A 15,109-nucleotide genomic window follows, 5' to 3' on the forward strand; every position below is an offset into this window, starting at 1 on the left:
CGGGGGGGGGGGGGGGGGTAGGGGTCAGGCTGCCCCAGGGAGCTCCAGGTGATGCCTTTTCAGAATCTTACAGACTTTGGAATCGACATGTCTGATTTTTTAAAAACGCATGTACCCGTGTGTGTGACCCTCTCCATTCTCTTGGTATTTTCCATGGAAGCTGCGATCAATCTAGATGAACTTAGAATACGTCTTTTTTATAGAAACAGCCTTTCTAGGCACATGCAAGTTCATCTCTGTGCTCAAGACAGCTGTAACATCCCTCAATATTTTTCAGCCCTTTGTACGGATTCTGTATATTTTAAAATTCGTTATTGGGTATTTTTAGGACTGTTGATGTTTTTAGCATGGGGATCATGATTTTCTTAATTAGACTTTTTATTTTGAGATAACTGCAGATTCACATGCAATCAGGGATAATTGATGCCACGTGTCCTTTACCCGCGCACCCCCCCCCCCCCACCTCTTGCAGACCACAGGCTCAGATCGCCAGCAGGATCAGCAGGATCCAGACAGTGACCCAGGGCCGCTCCTGTCACCTGCACAGTCTCTCATGTCACCCCTTCAGCCGTAAGCACTCCCTCCCACCCGGCCGTGTCCTCAGCCCCCGGCAGCCACCCATCTGTTCTGCATTTCGAGTCTGTCCTGACGAGAACACTCTGTAAGTGGACCGAGGCTGTAGGACCTCCTACGACGGGCTCGCACCCCACACGGCTCCCTGGAGACCCCCCAGGCTGCCTGGTGTCCACGCGCGTTCTTGGTGTGATGCTGCTCGGGCTTGGATCTTCAAAGCCGATTTTTAGCGGGGTTTTGGGGTTCTCGTGGAGGGAAGAGGTGTGGCCATCCGTGGGGCTCCGGCTCTGTTAGGGCGGCTCTGGGCGCCTTCATCCAGAAGGGGATCACTTTAAATGAGCCTCTCACAGCAAAGTTTCTGTGAGAATTTTTTGTTTTGCTTTTCGTTTCCCTTTTGAAGCTGCTTCATTGCGGTACGACTGACCGACCAGATCTGTACGTCAGTAACGCGTCCGCAGGTGAAGTTTGGGGAGAAGCGCGCGCCCATGAGGTGGTCCCCGCGTTCTCCGCCCTAAAGCGACCGTGAGCTCCCCAAGTTCCGTCTCGCTGCCGCTCTCACTGGCACTGTTATTGTCAGCATCATTACTATTTTAGACGGGCACTTCCCCCAGACCTGCCCTCCCAGCAGCCTGTGGACGACACTGTGCAGTGCCGCTCTCTGGAGTCCCCCTGCGCCGGACCCACGCATCCTGCAGGGCTGACCCTCTGCGCAGGGGTCGGGGGGACCGGCCCCCAGCCCACCTGCCACCTCCGAGGCCTTCGCCCGCTGCGGTCTGACGGCTCTGGACACGTCATGTAACTGGTGTCGCCCCGTGTCCTCCTGCGTCGCTTATTTCAGTGTCCCCCCCCCATTCACCCGTGCGGTCACCATCGGCAGGATTGCCTTCTTGTGAGAGCATTCTTGGACAACAGCTCCATTTCTGAATACTAGCAGGGCAGAGAAAGAAAGTCCTTTTATATCGCTGACGTCTCATGAAGAGTGGAGCAGAAGGAAGCAAGTGAGCTCCCTGGGGGGTAGAAGCGGGGCTTCAGGGAACCGCCGGGGGTGGGGGGGCAGCCTGGGGGCCGTCCTCTGGGGACCGCGAGGCGAGCCAGGACTCCCAGGACTTCCTGTCTCCCCACCAGCCCACCCAGCTCCGTCTGCCTCCAGCTATGTGACCTTAGTCGAGCTCCCTCCTCACCCTCACGGAGAGGATGGGTTCTTGGAGCTGGGGTAACTGCAGATGAAGAATGGGGATCCCCTGAAAGTTCTAGGGGGAGGGGTGGGGTCAGCCAACCTTCCTGGCCTCAGGCTACCTTGATGGGATATGGGGCTTCACAAAGACCCCCATGTGGTCCAGGCTGGGCCAACCCCCAAAGCCTGGAAGGAGCTTGCCTTTCATGTTTCTGGAGGCTTCTAAGTGTCCCCTGCTCAGCCCCCGGCCTTCACACACACATACACACATACACACACACACACACACATACTCAGCTAAGGGCAAGGGGGCAGGTCCAGTCTATAACTTCGGCCCCCAGGGCTGGTTCGTGCAGGAGCCAGGCTGTCAGAGCTTTGAGAAGCTTTGAGAACATTCGGCACGATGTCCTGCAAGCGGAAGGTGGACGCCTCTCTTCTCCAGCCAGGAAGGGGGTGCATGAGCACCCCAGGCCCCGTGCAGGCCCAGGGGCCAGCAGGAGCTGGGCAGGCCAGTCCCCGCTCTCTCTGCGGGCCTGGTCTGCGCTCCCCGGGCAGCCAGGTGCTCCCAGGGAGGCCGGGCACTGCCATCTGGGCGAAGGGAAAACTTACGGGCCCCGCACGTGCTCTGAGGTAAGGAATAGTCTTCCGAGAACCAGAGTACTGGACTCCCCTCAGCCAGGCGCTGCGCTTTCTAAACATGGTTTCACTAATCTGCCCATCGGGGCAGCTTTTGATGCAGGAGTATTATCACTCTTGTTTTATATATGATCCACCTGAGGCCTGAAAGGTTCAGGCTAGGGCCCAGGGTCACCAAGCCCATGGTGCCCTTGAGCGGTGGGTCTAACCGAGTCACGGCGGCTCCTCCACTGTCCCCGGGTATCATCTGAAACAAGCCAAGCTCCCCAGACCCTCTCGCCTAACCCCAGACAGGGAAAGACGCACCCTCTGGGTCTTGGCTGAAATGTCGCTACCGCAGACTGGGCCGCTGAGAACCCCACACCCCACCCCCCATTCTTAATGGATAACTGCCTGTTTGTTTGTGCTCAAGGGCTCGCTGGCCGTCTCCCGCAAGCGCGAGGGGCCGGGGGAGGCAGAAGCAGACCTTTTGGCTCAGTGTCGTTATCTTCGGGCTTAATCCATGTGGAGCCCCTCACGGCCCCTCTGTGAATGTTTGATGAAGCAAGAGTGAATGAGTAAGCGAGGCAGGTGGGGGCCGGGCCGGGCCGCTGCCACGTAGCCTGCAGCAGGCCTCGGCGCGGCCTGGGGACACTCTCTGGAGCTCCCCTGCCCCTGCCCTTCCTTCAGGGCTCTGGTCACATTCCGCTGGCCGTGGCTGCTGTGAGTCCAGAGTCGACCCAAGGTCTCTGATCACAAAGGACCCCTCCCCCCAGGCCCAGTCCCTTCTGCTGCCGGCCTGGAAGTGAGGGAAATCAGATGCCTTCACGACGACGGGGCCTAGTATGTACAGGCCACTCCGGCTTTTACAGATCGGGAAACTGAGGCTGGGGGATGCTCCCGCGAGGACAGTGGGGGCACCTGGGAGGGGCTCAGGGGCTGCGCGCGCAGAGGCCAGAGTCTCCTTGCCACCAGGCTGGGCTCAGAGCTTTGTCTTGCCGGCAGAGAGGACGTCTCCCCCCACACCCCATGGCAGGCCTCCTCCTGCCAGCCTGAGAACCAGGGGCCTTTCGACCCTCCCGTCCGCAGGGTACTTCGCAGCTCAGGAGGTGAGGGGAGGGACCGGCGTCAGGAATGGGACCCCCCGGCAGGCTGGGACATCGCGGGTGACAGCTGGAGGTGAGGGGCGGAGGGGCAGCCCCGGCGATACCCAGCCCCCGGGCCTGAGGACGCGCAGGGGTGTTCCAGTTTGCAAGGGGAGCCTCGCCGAGGCCAGGGTTTCCACGCGAGGCACTAGGGCCTGTGGAGGCTGCCCCAGGGCTCTGACGGGTCAAGCGAGAGCAGGAATCGTGTTGTGATTCCATCAAAGACGGTTCTGCTCGGTTCTGGGCAAACATGTGGGGTGGCTGACAGACGCAGAGATTTCTATCCCGGAGCAGGAGTCAGAGACCCGAGAGCCCCCGACCGCGGCGCGAGCCCGGGAGCGCTGCAGGGCTCCGTCCGGCCGCTCTCCGACTCCGACTCTGCCGCCACCGGGAGCCCCTCGCGCCCCCCGCGCCCCCCCCCCCGTGCCCTGGCCCGGGGGCCCCTCTGCGCCGACTCCCGGGGCGAGCGCCCAGCCGGCCACCTGGGCCCCGGCCGCCGCGGGCTCCGCACACATCCGCTTTGTGGGCGTCCTCGCCACGGCCCCACGCTCGCGGCCGCCTGTCTCTTCCAAACACAAACACAAAAGCCGGCCAGAGGTGCGCGCTCCGCGGCCTTTTTCCTAGTCAGACAGGACGCGGCGACTGTCTTTTCTTTCTGTCCACTTAGGAGCATTTCCCTGGCAACCCTGCGTCTCCTTCGTCAACACGGGCGAACTCCCTCCGTCCCCTTTATCAAGACATTGTTTAGAGCAAATAACTCATTAGCTGGTCCGGCCGCTCGGGAAGCCTTTCAGAGCGGCTCTCGAGAGGGCCTTTCCCCTGAGAACGGGGCACGCCGCCGGGCGCAGGAAGAGCAGTGCCCGCGGGGCCCGGCCGCCTCCGCCAGCAGGCAGGCAGCTGTCCGCTCACCAGCCATGGCCCCTGCCCTCTGGGAGGACCGGCTAACTGAACAAGAGGGGAGCTGCCGTGGCTGCAGCGACGTCCCCAGTCCTGTCCCCATGTCTCTCCTGTACGGTGGCCCAGCCGTGCAGAAAGGGGACCCGGGACCCACTGCCGGGCCAACCCCGGGGTCACGTGGGCTCTGCCCTCGCAGATTCCTCAGCTTCCCCGCAGCCTCCTCTTTCATTGGGAAACAGGCTCCTCTGGTAGACCGCGTTCCGGAACTTTCTAGCTGACCTCCCTTCTTTCTCCACTCCCACTGTTAGGTGTTGGAAAAGCACTAGGTTTGCTTTCTTGGTGTCCCTGCAGTGACTCTGGCAGGGAGGCAAGTCCTGCGTCGGTGGCCCCGAAGCCGAGGCTGAGCTCTCCCAGGAGAAAAAGAGGTTGGCCAGCCAGGTGGGGAGCTGGTGGCCACGGGGTCCAGGGGTGGGGGAGGGCCGCTCTAGAAGGGGCATGGGAACCGGCTGCCTCCTACTCTGCCCTGTGGGCTGCTCCGGTCATGGGCAGGGCTGGGGTCTCCCCGCAAGGCAGGCCCGGAGCCAGCCTCCTCCAGGGAGCTCCCCAGGATGCAGATTTTCTATCAGGGCACCCTGTGTTCCTGACCCACACAGGATACGGGGTCACTCCAGTGGACTTGGGAGTGGAGCAGCTTCCGTTTTTTTAAGGTCCTGCTGCTTGTCACCCATGACAAGCCTCCCAGGTCCTTCTCACTGCTGGCTTGAACACGGGTGCCTCCTGGGACAGCTCGGACTGGTATCGGCATGTCCCCTTGCACACAGACCTGAACCCCAGGCAGGAAACCCCATGTGCCTCCCACCTGACAGGCCCTGCGCAGGGAGGCACCACAAGAGTAACCAGAGCTTGTGGCCGCCGCGGGGTGGGACATAAGCCCTCAAGGGCCCAAAGGCCCCTCCTAGACTCTGGAGTCTCAGAAACCCCATGTGGGCTTCAGGCCTTGCAGACTGGGTTTTGGGGGCTTATGGCTGACTCGGGAGAAGGGCGGTTCCTAGACGGCCTCCCGGCGACACACCAGGGGCTCGGCCATCACCTGGGCTAGGGGAGGCCACGTGGTCCCTATGGACGAGCCCACCAGAGCACCTGAGTACCACGAGCAAAGCGTGCGGACTGCGGGCTTCGGTCCGCTCCCGGGAGAGTCCGGGTGGGGCTCGCTCTAGCCCCGCTCAGGCTCCGGGCAGTCAGGCGGACGGCGGAGCAGAGAAGGGCGCTGGGTCAGTGTTGATGGCAAAGTGCAGGCCTTCAACCCGTCTCAAGGCCTCATTCTGGGTTTTCGTGCTTCCCTGAGAACCCAGCTGTGCCTGCCCACCCCATGTCCCTCCAGCCCCCCAGCGGCTCCATCCAGACATTATATGACCCTCCTCAGGCCTGGGGATGCATGCGACAAAGGTCCCCACCCCAGGAATGCTGTTGGCCTGGGAGGCCAGACCCCAGACTCCAGCGGACCGGGCCTGGCCGGGGCAGGAACATGCTCGGTTGGGCGTGGCGGGGCGTCCCCCAGCCCCTGATCAGGAGACCCAGATCCTAACGCCCAGAGCCCCTGCCTGCCAAGTTTCTGTGATTGTTTTGAAACACTTCCCACCAACAGACACCCCCACCTACCCCCAGGGTAGCCTCGTTCAAGCCCGGAACAACAGCTCCCAGTGCTGGGCCGCTCGCTGCCGCGAAGACAGCTGCTGTAACCAGATCGCAAGCCTCGCTGCCAGCACTTTCCACATGAGCGCGTCTGCTCTTAGGCTGAGCTCCGGGCGGTGCAGAGCCCGGCTGCTGGACCAGACGTCGGTCCCCACCTTGATGGCAGACGTGTATGTGTGGAGGGATGCTTCGTTCAGCCCCAGGGTCACCCCAGGGCTAGCGGCCTTTGGCGATAAAGCCTGGTCTCCTCAGCCCACCCCCGCCCAACAGCCAAAGGGCCGCGGGTGCGCTCCCCGCTGGCCGGCAGACCCTGGGGTATGGCCACCCTGGCTGGCCTAGAGGCCAACCCAGGTTTAGGAGAGTCTCTGGAACACCCATGTGCCCGGTCCTCCTCCGGGGACCCCTTGCCGCTAGCTGGGGTGGGAGTCAGAGCTCAGGGTGGAGACCTGGCAGTCTCAGCAACAGGTAGAGAGGGACCCCAGAAAGTGACACTGATGTCCTGAACAGGAGACACACAGGCCCCTGGAGCCACCCGACCCCAGCCTGGCCCACTGTATGCACAGTGTGCAGGAATGCTGGGCTCCCTGATGGCAGTGGGATGCAGGCTAGACAGCCCAGCTCTGCGGGGCTTCTGCTAAGTGCACACCCCCCAAGGGCCCAGCTATCCAGCTGTGTTCCTGCCCACCCTGGGGCTGTTCTGGGAACCAGGTCCCAGAGCCTAGGGTGGTGTACGGACACAAATGAACCAGCAGTCAGCAGAGCCTGGGGAGACCGAGGACAGGGGGTCCCCGGCCATGCTCCTGAGCCACCAGGCCCAGGAAGATCCCGTCCAGACCTTGTTCCTGAGGAGTCTCAAAGGCCAGAGTCGGGGTGTCCTGCGGAAATCCTGATGGGGTGGAAAATCCCCAGCCGTGGGGCCCCGGGCTCGGCTATGAGTCTGGACTTCTCCTGCCGGCTGGGGTCAGCCAGGCTCGCTGCTTCCTGCTTCCCTTTGATGTCTCCTGTGTGAGGGAGGGGTGGGCACCCGTCTGCGCGCGGGCTCGCTCAACTGCGACGGGGAGTCTGTGCTTCTGGGGCCTGGGCATGCTGGGGTCAGGCAGAGGACCCAGCGGGGCTGAGAGGGAGGCCAGTGGAAAAACCCCAGCCCTCGCAGAGCGCTCCAGGGGGAGCGGGAGGGTCTGCTTCGAGGCAGAGGGCACGTTCACTTCCACAGGGCCCTCCCAACTGGCCAGTCTGATCAGGAGGGACGTGCCTCTATGAGCTTCTGTCTAGGTGGGGAAACTGAGGCCTCTGGACAGTCCCAGTGTGCCATTCTCAGGAACGCTTGGGGGCTTGGGAAGCGGGGGTACCTTCTGTGGGACTGTGACCAGCGGTCACCTCCCTCCTGCCCTGCACACTGCTCGACTGCCTGGGGGCAGGGTGGTCTGGCCCCCACCTGCCTTTGGGACCCTGAGAAGGGAAAGCCGAGAGATGCAGGTGACCCAGAGACCCAGGGACCCTTTGGGGACCCTCCCTTTTCAATGTTCACACCCGCTGAGCCCGCTGCCTTTGGTGTCGGGGGCTCAGAGAAGCGACTTTGAAGCCAGCCCCTGGGGTGTGCTCCTATCGGCACCTGCAAATCATCTCCCACCTGACCCCAGGACTCAGCACCACTCTTGGGATGCCCCCCGCCCCCAGCTTGAGGCCCTTCTGGTGGCCTAGGAAGAGGGCCCAGAGGGGGTAGGAGCAGCCCCAGCAGGGGAAATGGAGAAGGCGGAGGAGCGCCCTGCGTGCGGGCCCACGGGCCCCTGAGACGGCCGCCTCTCCTCGGCCTCCCACCCGAGCTAGAGATGCCCGGTGTCTTGGGAAGCCCTCTCTCCCCTGCCCTGGCGCCTCATCCCTCCTAGGTTCCACCCCTGGTGCTCCCTCGCCTGGCCTGCCAGTCTAGGGGCTCGCAGAGGGGCCCGTCAGATGCCCCCGTGTCCCGGCATGAGGCCTGCACAGGGGGAACAGAACGAGCCCGCGCTAGTGATGGACTAGAGACGAGTGGAAATCTGCAAGTGGGAGATCCCTGGGTTCGCCGACACCCACACATTTCAGGAACAACGTAAGCCAACAAGTGGCTCCCGGCCTGGCGGCAGGAATGGGTGGGACCACAGGCTAGTGGCCTGTGGGGCGGGCGGCGCTTGCGGAGTGGCTGCTGGGGACAGCTGCCCTCTGCACCGGGACCGGGCACGGTCCCACTGGTTGACGGGCAGCCGGTGGGGGTGGCATCTGGCTCCCAGCAGCTCGAGCAGGAAGAGGACACCTTCTCGGGCGGCACTTGGCCCTCACAGGGGTCCGGCCGGGCTTTGGCATCCCTCTTGGCACCTAGTCCTGCAGGTGCAGGGCGGGCCTCTGGGGCTCCCGGGCTGCCTTCCCCCATGACACCGACAGGGACGGGCCCTAGTGGCACCTGGGGACAGGCTGCTTGGGCCGGCCCTGCCTCGCTTCCGTCCCCGGTTCCGTGGCAGGGCAGAAGCATCCGCAGTGTCTGCGTCTGCCTTCCGAGGTCAGGATGGGGCCTGACAAGGGCCCCGTAGCCGTCCCCGTTCACGAGAGGACATGGTGGGCTGGTCTCCGCAGAAACCTGGCTAACTTCTGCCGTGTCAGGGCTGGGGGCCTTGGGCGGGACGCTCAGCCAGGCTACACCTCCCTCCCCGTTGGGGCCGTCACAAGGGCTCTCTGAAGTCGAACGTGAGGACATCGAGTCACTGGACAGTGGAGGACGCTGCTGGGGTGGCTGTCTGGCCTATGGCATGTGGCCATCCTGAAACACCTCTGTCTCCCTCCCTTGAGAACAACCTAGGGCCAGGCGTGGGACGACTGTGAGGGCAGAGGCCGGGTCCCGGGGCCTTGGGGAGGGCCGCAGGCCCCATCACGAAGAAAGTGCTACAGGGGCCGGGGGTGAAGCAAGAAGTGACAACAGAGGACAGAACCCCAGGCCTCGTGCGGCCAAGGGGGGCACAGGATGGGTCCGCGGGTGCACGCTGGTGCGGGAGTTACGGGCTGCGGTATTAGGACTTGGGGGTGCGCGGAGGCTGGCGGTTAGAAGGTCTGAATGGTTGAGGACGAGGTGCAGTCCCTGGAGCCCTCGGGCCTGGGGCCACGGTCCTGGTCCCCTGGAGGCCACCCCCCACAGCCGGGACCTGGTGCCAGAGGCCCAGGAGTGGGAGACACAGCTCCCGGGGGCGGGGTGGGGTATTCTGTCCCGGGGGGTAGGTCCAGCTCCTTCCGGCCAGTCTTGAAGGTTCGTTCGGGAGCGCAGGGTGCGGACAGTGGCCAGGTGTGGGAGGAGCGAGCGACTTTGGGGGAACAAGCTGAGGGCGGGAGGGAAAGGGGAGCCTTTGTTCTCGAGGCGCATGGGTTCCTGGCGACACCGGGGTGGGGGCTGGGCAGAGTCCCTCGCAGGGCCTTCTGGGAGGGGCGCTCAGAGCTCAGCTGTGTTTAAAAATTAGCAAGCAGGGGAGTTCCAGGTTCTGCACTTAACCCCTTTTGAGCCTTGGAGGCCTGTGTGAACTGTGAATCCGGGAGGCTGAGCGGGAAGCGGCCGCCGCCCCCGTGAACAGCCGGCCTGCTGGGTCTCTGGGTCCAGGCTTTGGGGCCGAGAAACTGCTGGAAAGTGCTGTCTGCGTGGGGTCTGCGAAGCGCCCTGCCCCTCTCCCGGGCTCCAACGTTGACAGGCTCTTTGTTTTCTCCTCTGGCCCTATTCAAGGCCGTTTCTCAGCTTGCTGGCTTTCCAAAAAGGTCTGAAACCACTCGGCAAGGGCGAGGCCGCCCCGTGGGAGCTGACCGGGCTTCCTCCCGCACGTGCTGTGGGGACAGCCCCTCTGTGCCACAGTTCCCAGAGCAGAACGACAGGAAGAAGCGTCTGTCCTGGGCAGCCGTGGGCAGCACAGCCCGTGGGGCCAGGTGTAGGTCAGTGGCCATCCGTGGCCAGGAGTCAGAGAAGCAGAGGTGATGGTCCCAGAGACCATGATCGGGGCAGGTGACGGATGCCTCCTGCCCGGGCTCCTGTCGGGCTCCTGTCTGTCTCCCGCGCAGGCCGCCCCGCCCTGCCAACCCGAAACACGGAGCTCCTCGGGGCCCACCTCGGGCCCCACCTAGGGCTTTTCTCTCTCGCAAGGGTGACCCAGAGCCACTCCCCCAGCACCTTCGGCTTCCCACACGTCTGTGGATCCCAGTCCCCCAAGTGTCTCTCCAGCTCAGCCCCCACACTCCAGAGTCGCACTCCTATCACCTGCCCCACCGCTCTCGTCCATAACCCCGGGCACTTCCCCACCCGGGGTCCCTGCACCCCGACTTGCCGCCATGTGCGCCAGAGCCCCCACCATCCCTGGCGGCACGTCCCCCTCCAGGCCGCCCATGTCAGCCCCTTACCCTGCCAGGCCAGCTTTGCCCCCTTGGGGTCCCCGCACGCTTCCCACTGCTCTGCGTCCCCCGCCCCATCACTGGGCGCGCCGGCGGCCGTCCCCTTCAGTCCTGCACTGAGTGGAAGGAAATCCTTCCATAAGGCGGATCCGACTGGGGCCTGGTGGGGGGGGTCTCTCCCTGAGTGGGACCTCTCCGTGGCTGCTGCTGTTCTCAGCAACTCCGCAGCAGCCTCTCTGGTCCGGCCCTTCCCGCAGGCGCGCGTCTCCTCCTCTGCCTCTTTCTGTCCCTTCACGGCCTTCTGCCCCTGTCCTGTCCCCTACTCCCCAGCTTCCCCAAGGGAGCTCCTAGGACCCCAGACTGGCTCCTGGTGCAGACCCTGTTCAAGGTGGTTCTACCCGCAGAGCACACTCCTCGAGGTGCAGGAAAACACGTTCGCGAGCTCCATTGGGCCCTCAGATCCCTTCAGCCTGGGCCAGTGGCCGGTGCCCAGTGTCACATGCTGTTTCAGCCGACAAAGACTTGTTCACTGACCGAATCTGTTAAGTGGGGCCGTGGACACGGCCTTCCCTCTCAGACACAACCCACTGCCTGAGAAAGCCTCAAAGTCCGCTGCGTCACAGCCTGTGTCACTAGGAGGCGTGTGGCACGTGAGGCATCCTGGTACGTGGCCTGTCGCTCATAGGCACGTGGCACGTGTGTGGCCTGTGTTGCTCAGGGGCATGTGACACTGTGACATGTGCGTGTGACCTGTGTCACTAGGGGGTGTGTGGCACCGTGGTTCGTGGCTTGTGCTGCTCAGGGCTGTGTGGTAGTGAGGGGTGTGGCAGCGTGGCACGTGTGTGAAGCCTGTGTCACTAGGTGGCGTGAGGCACCAACGGGCATGTGGCACTGTGGCACGTGTGGCCTGTGTCGCTAGGAGGCATGTGGCACCATGGCACGTGCGTGCTCCCGGACGGACGGGGTCTCTGGGAACCGAGTGAAGGAGCAGGAGCTCCCCTGTGGGGGGGGTGTGAGGGAAGGGACCCCCCTTGGCCACACTGGGACATGGCCCCCCTCCACCCAGTCTAGAAGTCATTCGCTCTGAGGCGACTTCCTGTCGCACCCCCAGATGCTCTTCATGTCCGTCCTTCCGCACACACGAGGAGGGCCCCCGTCCCCGGCCAGGGTCACCTGTGTGGCCCACTGGTCTGAACCACTCGAGCGCACCCCTGCTGCGACTCCCCAGGGCACCCGGCCTGGCTTCCCCCCTCCCCACCCCACCCCATCTTGAACTGGGGCCAGGATGTTGGTGCCCCCCCCCCCCCCCGCAGGCCCCGCTGGGCTACAGCCTGAGGAGCTGGGGCCAGCCTTGTGTGCTGGGCACCGGCCCCCCAGGGAGTCCCCATTCTGTGACACTAATTGCTACAATTAGCGGGAGAAAGGCCTATTAGATCAGTTTCTTCTCCTGGCTGAGGCCCGGCTGCTGGGGAGGGCCCGCCCCAGCACACGGCTTTTCGGAGGAGCAAGGACCCTTCCACAAATGAGGCCACATTTAAATTGCAAACAAGGCCTCGCCCAGCCCCAGCAGAGGCTTTAGTTGGGCGGACCGAAGTGCTGAGGAGTGGGTGCCCACTGGGCCTTCCTGAGCTTTCCTGGCTGACCCTGGGTCATCCGGACTCCAATCCCCCCCCAATCCCAGTCCTGCCCCGGCCGGCCGGCATGGGGGTACATGGCGCAGGGAAGGAAGGCCTCCCTTCTCTACACGGGCCTGCTTGGAGGCAGGACGCCACCTCCTCCTGGAGCACATCGCAAACCTTCCGGGCCTGCCGGCCACACAGAGCCACTCACTCGCCCGTCTGCATTAAGAGGCGTTGCTGAGAAGGCCCTCCTGACCGCTGTCCAGGCCGCCTCTGATCCTGCCCAGCCACGCTCGCCCACGCCAGGGACGCTTTGCGTCCGCGGCTGAAGCCCCAGGGGCCAGCCCGTGGAATCACGGGGCTTGAGCACCCCCCGACTGCAGTCAGACCACCGGCCTGGGAAGGGGTTGCTCCAGGGTCTCTTCCTGAGAGAATGGGGCTGGGGGTGCCGGCTCTGGCGGCCTCCGGGGCCGGAGCAGAGACGAGCCCTGTCCCCAAAGCTGGCCTCAGGCAGGCCCTCACTTGGGGTTAGCCCCACGGGGCCCTGGGGAATGTCTGTGGACAGTTTTGCTGATCACAAGGTCGGGGGGCTACTGCTGTCTCCTGGGTGGGGGCCAGCAGGCCGCTGCCCGCCCTCAAGGTGAAAGACAGTCCCCCGGCAGAGCACGGCCCGGCCCCACGCGCCACCAGTGCTGCGGCTGGGAACTCCTGGCCTGCGGAGCAGGGACCCCGCGGCTGCTTCCTTTCTGCTCTGAAAATGGACGCGCTTTCCTGGCCCGGCCTATGCCTTTGCTGCACACATCGATGAAGCCATTCAGCTGCCGTGCAGACACCACGAGGAGACCCCGGCTCTCGGGAGGCCTCCCTTCTTGGGGGGGCCGACGTGGGGACCAGAAAATACCAGGGGGCGGCCCGCATCTGTGGGGCTGGCAGCCCAGTGCTGACCTGGGTTGGGGGGGCTCCCGGGGCCCCCCGCGGGGGCGACTGGCAGGGCTGACAGGCAGCGTTTCAGGTGAGACCAGAAAGGGGAGGAGGAAGTGCCCAGGGACGAGGCAGCCGGGCGGAGGGGGCAGAGGGGGCTGGCGCGCGGGCCCCAAGGCACTTGGCCAGTTTGGGAAAGAGGCAGGAGGCTGGCGTGACAGGAACTCGGGAGAAGGACAGTGGGCAGGGCGGATCTTGTAAAACCTGATGGAATTTGAATACGATTTCCTAGAAATAGAAACCACTGGAGGGTACCTGGCAGCAGAGGACGGGACAGCTCTCATTCCTTCCTCCTCGGCTCTGGGGACTCGAGTGCACAGGCCGTGGGCTGCCTCACAGCCCTGAGCCCCCGAGACGCGGTCCCCCTCCGAGGGTCGGTGGGAGGCAGGCAGCGCTCCGTTCTGCTCCCCACTTTCCCATCCCGTCTCCGCTCCCCCCGCAACCCGCCGCCCGCCTCCACCCGCCCCGGACGGCCGCCCCCGCCATCCCCTTGCTACAAGGTCATGTGCGTGTGCCCTGGTCCCATACGGGCCATCAGCTAGCTCGGGTGGGTGGCGGTCATTTGAATTTCTGGACAGAACCGTGGACTGAGGCCCTCGCTGTCTGGCGTCGGTGCCTCTCAGCGCCGTGTTTGCGCAGGTCTCCGGTCCGTGAAGCGTACATCGAGTCCTCGCCCCTGACCACAGCGCCGGTTCCAGGTCCCCACCCCCGCCAGGGCCGGGCCCAGCACACAGCCCCTCGTTGTTCTGCCGAGAGCCGCTCTGGCTGTTTACCCGGGAGGGAAGCTGCTGGGCCGCAGGTATTAAAGATTTTATTTGAGGAAGCAGTGCTGGAAGGCTGTCCGGAGCGTCCGCGCCCGTCTCGCACGGCCACCTGCAGCACACAGGGACGCTTGTTTCCTGCGTCGCTGCCGGCACTTGGCAGGATCCTACTTTCTAATTCTTCTCTCACGACGAGCGCCCCTCGCTCTCGTCCACGCCTCTGATCGCTAAGGAGCCCCCGCCGCCTCCCCCCAAACCCGCCCACGGCCAGCTCGGCCACTTGCCTGCTGTGGTCGGGCTCCCCGTCCTCCTCTCTGTGGTCTGCGGGACGGCCGGGTGTGGGGCAGCCATCGGCCGCTTATCGGTTTTGTTTCAAGCGTCGCGTCGTCTGTCATCAGTGACCTGGGCAGAGTCCCGCGAGTGAGAGTGAACACAAGTCCCGTCTCAGAGGCTCCCCAAAAGTACTTCACCACAACCGACTGATGCAGCAGAAACACTTTATTTGCGAGTACTCAAGTCTGTGACTTTCACGTTTGAAGCTGTGTTTTCTGGGTACTGCGTTCCACACCCCCACCCACCCCCCTCGCGCCCCCGCCCCAGGCTCCCAAGGCCTGGGGGTGACTCTCCCCCCACCGGCCTGCTGCCCTGCCCCCTCCCCCCACTGTCCTAGTGAATAAGCAGCAACTCTGCTGTCCATTCGGAGGCTGCTCTTCCCAGGCGGCTCAGGCAGGAATCCACATTCTGGTCTCTCCACTTGGGGCTAGCTTCCCCCAGTCGTCCTCCACGTGGTCCCCGCGGCCACGTGGCACCACCTCGGTCTCAGGCCACCTTCCTCTCAGGCAAGGCTGCCTCTGGCGTCTCTGCTGGGCCGGCGTCCCCCGCCGCTCCTGCCGCTGAGGCTTGGAGCGGGCGCCGGGGTCTGCGGGCACAAGGCCTTCTCTGTCCTCCTGCCGCGGGGTGCACTTGGTGTTTGCAGAACTTTTCCTTTCACGCACGTTTTAGAGTATGTCTGTCAAGTTCCTCAAAAACCCCAACTGGAAGTTGAAGCAGAGCTGCACTAAAGATCTGGGCAAACCCTGACCCTTCCTCATGCTGAGCTGCCCCGTCCGCGAGAACGGACCGTCTCCACGTCAATCCGTCTTCCCTTACATACTTCAGCAAAGGTTTTCTCCATAAAAGTCGTCTTTGTTAATTCCTGACCGGGCTTAAGTGTTGCTGCTGTAACTTCTATCCTGCTTCTCGCTCACTCACACTGGCTCACAT

General features: G+C 63.8%; 1 protein-coding gene and 1 long non-coding RNA gene across 10 annotated transcripts in view; one reads left to right on the top strand and one right to left on the bottom strand.

The window, feature by feature from the left end:
* Positions 1-6,162, bottom strand: part of LOC132016918 (uncharacterized) — a 30,388-nt gene extending 24,226 nt beyond the window's left edge. Inside the window, exon 1 of the long non-coding RNA XR_009404060.1 lies at positions 6,064-6,162. This is a non-coding gene — a long non-coding RNA (uncharacterized LOC132016918). The remainder of the gene's footprint in view (positions 1-6,063) is intronic.
* KCNQ1 (potassium voltage-gated channel subfamily Q member 1) overlaps positions 1-15,109 on the top strand; it is a 308,960-nt gene that overhangs the window by 157,958 nt on the left and 135,893 nt on the right. The gene's annotated exons all lie outside the window — the stretch shown is intronic.

This window comes from Mustela nigripes, chromosome 1 (genome assembly GCF_022355385.1).
Source record: "Mustela nigripes isolate SB6536 chromosome 1, MUSNIG.SB6536, whole genome shotgun sequence".
Lineage (NCBI taxonomy): Eukaryota > Metazoa > Chordata > Mammalia > Carnivora > Mustelidae > Mustela > Mustela nigripes.